Genomic DNA, 6077 nt, shown 5'->3' with positions numbered 1-6077 from the left:
CACCGTCAGGACCCCCGGCCGCTGTGGGGCACCGCGGCTCCCTCGCACAACGACATCGTCACAGCCCTCGGCTGCGCTCCCTGTGAGGCACCACCGCGCATGCGCGGCGGCCACCAGGGGTAAAAGGCGGGAAGGCGGTCGGCCCCTCCCCCTCGGCGCGGGGGCCACGCCCCCTCCGCCCGGGCTGCCGGTGCTGGCGGCGGCCGCTGCGGGGCGCGCGTGCGCGTGCGCGGGGAGGYGCAGCGGGTGCTCCCGGGGCAGGAAATGGCCGCCGTCGCCCGCGCGGCCTCGGGGCGTGGGGATCCGCCACCCCCCCGCCCCTGCAGAAAGGTGTCCCGCTTCTGCGGAGATTCGGGGCAACCTTACGTCCTGATCGTCAAACAAGGCACTAAACCGCCAACGAGCCATCTTCTTTGTCTCCTGAGAATATGCATCTCTATTGTCCCATATTTACAGGCAAGGATGCAACTTCATTCCCAAACTGGAAATACCTTCCACTCTTGGCCAGACTTTTTGGGTCAGGTCCAAGTGAAACATTAACAAATAACCACCACCTCCTTGGCACAGTTTCCACCTCCATCCCAAGACGCAGTGCAAATGTCTTTGTACCCACCATGCATGCTCACTCTGCCTCAAAATAGCAGAAAAAAGCTGAGGCATGACATTTCCCCCCGTCCATCTTCCAGTTTATATTTCATTGACATTTTTCAATATTCTCCAAGCAAATTATTCATCAAGCCAGATAACCTGTGGAGAGAGGGCATTGCAACACCTCTGTAGCTGTTGGGCCATCAATAACCTCCCACGTGGATCGATGGATATTTTCCATTAGTGTCAGTCAGCCTGAGATGAGGATGGAAGAGCAGCAAGGATACCGAAATGACTTTCCTCAAGAACTGCGTGGGATAGAGGACTGCTGAGCGGCTGCCTCCTTGCTCAGCTCATTCGTGGCACAGGGATGCAAAGACAATACACGGATCGCGTGACAAGGCCTGGAGTCCGCTAACTTCAGGAGCGGCTATTACATTAAATCTATGCCCTCTCTATCTGTAGCTTGTTCTTTAATAAGTAGCTTATTCATGCTCACCTATTTAAATATATTTACAGGATTACAGGGAGCGAGTCCCCTGTCAGCCCCACTGTGACACAGCTTTGACTTGGCATCGTGAGGAGCCCCTTCGTGTCCATGCCCACAATCTCCTCTTGATAAACTCCATTATTGGAAATTCAGGAACAGTTAAAGTATCAGCAGTAATTTTAGGCAGAACAGGATAGTGTAGAAGAGTACGGAGATCGGTAAAGTCCTTTTGAGATCTAGGGAAGGGCCTTAACACAGAATGAAGCAGTTGGGAGTCATCATTGAGCCTACAAATCTTGGGAAACCAAATGATCCTCCTCTGTCTTTCCCTGCAGGTGCTGTTTTGAGTTATTAGTGAATAAAAAAACTTTTAGCAGCCTGGAAGTCCGTTACCAGGATGCTAGAGGTTAAGCCTTCTTAGAGAGAGGTCTGTGCCAGACTTCTTAATAAAAGCTAGCGTTGTGACTCTGACCTCCACTATTTCAGCTTAGATTTGGGTTTCTGGAACGCTACCATGTCCCAGACACAGTTCACAGAGTCCAGAAATTAACAGATTAAGAATTGTTCACAGAACAATGAAATAGTCTCATGAAAAAAGCATGTCAAATATAATAGAAATTCTTAACAAACCTCAAAATACTTGAGGTTTTTTTTTTTTTTTTTTTTTACTGAAGGGCAGGCAACTACATTTAGGAGGTATCTGCACAGAGAAGTTACCTGCTGCAGCCTGATGTAATGTGGAACAAGTGCAAGCTAATCAGCGAAGGACAAAGTACCCATTCTGTATTGCACGGCATGCTTCTGAAAACATGTTATCAGTTCAGTGGGTGAATATTTATTACCGTTCATTAGCACAGCAAAGTATGTGCAGCAGTGGTCAAAGAGCAGAAATCACAGACGGAGAATTCCAAATTATTTTCTTGTGATTTGTTTGCATTATCTCTTTAGTTCATAACAAAATGGACTGCTTAGCAATTTCCAAGTGTAATACACAACAGTAGTATGCCTTGGTGGAAACGCAAGAAGGTATAAGTGAGAGCAGGCCTCCCTCTGGATCCCACTCATATGGGCTCCCTGATAAGCTTTAATTACTGACTTGACCTTGGTCTTTGTCTGAAGAAAGAATATAAGTATGAGATGCTGTGTAATTGCTGTCAGAAGTGGTTTAACTCATTAAATGTCTACATGAGGAACCTTTTTCAGTTCCCAGTGTTGCCAAGTGGGCTCTAAGGAAATTAAAATCGTAGGTCTTTGTAATCAGCCTTAAAGCCAGCCAGGGGATAATTAATTGATGTATCTGACAACATTAAGCTAGTACATACTCCTCTGCATCACTGGTCAACATTAACTATAAGGGTGTCACAAAGAATAGCACTGGAGCATTTGGGGGAAGAGATGCTGGAATAAGGAGAGAGCAGAGGGCTACAGAAATCGGTGGAGGGAAACACACCTAGCACCTTCTTCAGACAAATAGGCAGCTTCCTCCTGAATGCATCCAAGTCTGAATTTATTCACAAGTGTCCGGTGGCCTTGCCCATCACAAAACCATGAATTTATCCTAACAAACCACCCTGAAGATCAGGAAATACTGTTTTCCATACCTTACAAGTGGGAATGGATGCACAGAGGGATTCATTCAGGGTCAAAAGAAGATTCTGAGTAGAATAAGAAACAAAACTTTTTTTTTTACCCAGAAAATTGAAGAACAGTGTCCCCCCTGCAAGAGTGAAGCTGGTTTCAGTGAGATAACAAATTTTTAGGAACTTGCCTGAGACTCCTGGAAAGTACCCAGAGATAACAGTGAAGAGTGGTGTAACAACCTGAACAGAATCGCAGGGAGTTTTCCCATTCAGAAGGCTAATCTCATTCTTCTCGCAGCAGATTTGGTCTACCTGGGTATACCTGGGACGTTCAGCAATACCATACAAGCCTTCGGTCTGCATGTAGCAGCCTATCTGAAATCCCTAGCAATAAACAGATGTCTTTTCTTGTGTCGGGTACGTTCACCAGCTGTGCAGATGTGTAGGCACCCCTGGCATGCCTGTGCTCAGTGAGTGCAGAGAGCATCCTCAAGGCTTCCTGTCAGTCAGTAACCCCGGAGGTCCAGCGTTGGACCTGACCATCAGGAAAAGCATGCTGATTGATTTTATACAACAGCTTGGAATTGAGCTAAATCAAAGTGTATTCTAACATAGATGGGGAGATCCCTGAGATAATTACTGAGTATACTGAACACAGTAGTGTTTACCTACACATTAATGTGTCTACCCATATATTTATCTGTGAGATTATCAGACACTCTCACACTGCCTTTTGCTTCCTCTCATTTGTGCCTGATTATTTCTGTATGCTCATTATGCAGCTTCTCAAGCTGGGCTCTTACCTTTACACCCCAGCCTACCCTAGGACTTAATTCTGGGGTTAAGATCTCTAATTAGCCAGAAGTAATTTGACATTTTCATTAAAAATGCCAAATTCTCTTTCGGAAGGAAAATGTTTCTACTCCATTGTAGCATTAGGAAAGCTGTACAGGAAAAGATGGGCATTGCTGGAGTTCTCCATTTCTTAGCATTCATTTTAGATGCCCTTTGGGTGCTGAGGTGGTTTTCACTGCCTTTATCTCCGACAGCCAGTGTTTTTTACTTGCAGAAAATTACACTTAACAAGTATAGAGATATAAACCCAGCTGCCATCCACAGGAATGGTTGGAGTGTTGCATTAGCTTTGCTGCAGTAAGGCAATTCTGCAAACTTTGCTGCAAGTCATGGTTTCTAGCAGCTGTTGTGTTTCTAGTTCCCTCTGTTGTGCTGCCTTTTTACCCCTCAGTTACTTGTCTCCCCTGTAGGTGTTGTCAGAACGATACTACTTCCCTTCAAAACCCCTATTATTTCAGTAATAAGTAAGCAAAATCTTATCAGTGATGAAATTTGTACTGATTGTTTTTCCATAATTCTCCAGACAGTGATCCGTCAGCCTGCTCTTATGATGGGAAAGGCACATTGTGCTGACTGGGCTTGAATCCTTCTCTGCTAAGGTTTTATTGGTTTGTTTGTTTGTTTGTTTTTCCCACGCTGGAGTGGTATTTTCACTTTGGAGCTAGAACCGCAAAACAGCTTATTATCCCTGAGCAGTGGAGGAAGCTGGAGACAAGAATCTAGTTAGTAAATAGGTCAAACCAATTTGTGGAAATGTAGGTGCCACCCTGGCTGGGTGTGCATAGGGACTGAAGAGCAGTTTCATATTTAGTTTTGTAACATTCAGTGCTGACTGCTCTGAAAAAATACGAATGAAATATGAAGGAATAAGCTTTCCTATACATGCAGGTTTCTGAATGGTTTGGGTTTTCTTCCTCTTATCTAAAGAGGCTCAGTTCCTCTAGGAGATGGAAAAAAACATCAAATCTACTGGTTCCATGCACGCTTTCCATTCAACATGAGGCCTCTGCCGATCTGCATTCTGTTGGAGTGCAAACCCTGAGCAGGAACAGAAGCCCAAGCGGAGGACTTGCTCTTCTCACTGCAGCTCAGGCTCCTCTCACATCAGGCATTCACAGTAAGGGGTGCTGCTTCTCTCCCGCTTCAGGATCCCTTTACCAGGTACTGCTTGCTGACAGATCTGCAAACTGCTGATGGCCCCTGCTGGTCCCCGCTTCCCAAAGTGCCTACAGCCCAAGGGGGCTGGCTACACTTGCTGACCTGTGAGGTCTCTTCCCATCCTATGTTCTTAGGAAACGCAGAGGAGCCCTTATCAATAGTTTGGTAAATGCTCCTAGAAACTCTTCTTAGAAACCATTTTTCCTTTTGTCTTCTACATACTCTCCACTTGCTTAAAAGAGCCAGGCAGGTTCCAGTCTGCTGTGGTTACAGAAAGCAGCTGCTCCGCTCAGGCTGAGAGGGGAATTGAAGCCTTAGCACTAGTAGCAGCTCGTGGGCAGGATGGCTTCAGAATAGCCACGACACAAGAAACAGGCTCCAGTTCCTAGCAGCCCCAGGCATGAGGATATGTCTCTGCGAGTCTTTCCTTCTTAGCTGCCAGGGCCTTTGCTCTCTGTGTGGGTAGGAACTCCATGTGCAGCTGTCTCTCGTGCAGGAAACCCCCCAGCCCCTGGCAGAGTACAATGGTTCKGGAGAGCAAAGCTAAGACATTTGCAGGAGCAGAAAGACCTTTAACCAGCTGCCCCATGCCTTTGATCACCACAGCAAGCCCAGCAGGGAGCATCCCATTCCTCTCCTCTTCTCCTGCTCACTGTCCCAAACTATTCAGTCCCTGTGGGTGTAAGATGAGCTCTGGAAGACACCAAACTTCCTAGAAAGATAAGAAACTTTCAGAGCAGAAGCCTGCTGAACTAAGGGGCCAGCAGTGAGACAGGAAAACATCTCTGAAGAAGCGGACTCAGAAGAATAATGCCTGAGAAAGTTACTGTCTTTGTCCTTGTTTGCTTAATGAAACCAGTCAGCTGCTCATTGATCTGCAGGCAGCTTTTCTGAAACTGGGCATGGGGAGTAAACGAACATAACCAGGAAGAGATTTTCAAAGGCATCTGACTGCTGTTGTGGGCAGTGACATATGGAGGGCCATTAAAGCAATTCCATTAACTTACGGAAACCAGCTACGTTTCCTTACTGGGCTGCACAAGCACTGCAGAACTGTTTACCCTCTCTCTCCACTGCTTCGGCACCGCACACACACACATCCCACCATCACTCCACCAGCAGCTCCCATTCATACGTCAGAACCTAGCTGCTTTGGAGTAGCCTTTTGGGGGACTGTTTTCCTTCGTTCTGGCCTGGGCCGTGCAAATGCAATAGATTTGCCCTACTCTGGCACACTCCCAGCACCAAGCATCATTGAATACTATGGGTACGGGCCATTGCAACATGCCTGGGAGATGCCATCTGATCCTGGGTAACTAAATCCTGCCTTGGAGTTTCAGCACACACCCTTGGTCCCCTGAGACCTCCTACAAACACCCTCTAATGGTAATCACTTTCTAGTGCAA

This window comes from Apteryx rowi, unplaced genomic scaffold, assembly GCF_003343035.1.
Source record: "Apteryx rowi isolate R43461 unplaced genomic scaffold, aptRow1 scaffold_323, whole genome shotgun sequence".
NCBI lineage: Eukaryota > Metazoa > Chordata > Aves > Apterygiformes > Apterygidae > Apteryx > Apteryx rowi.
This window is presented reverse-complemented; position numbering follows the sequence as displayed.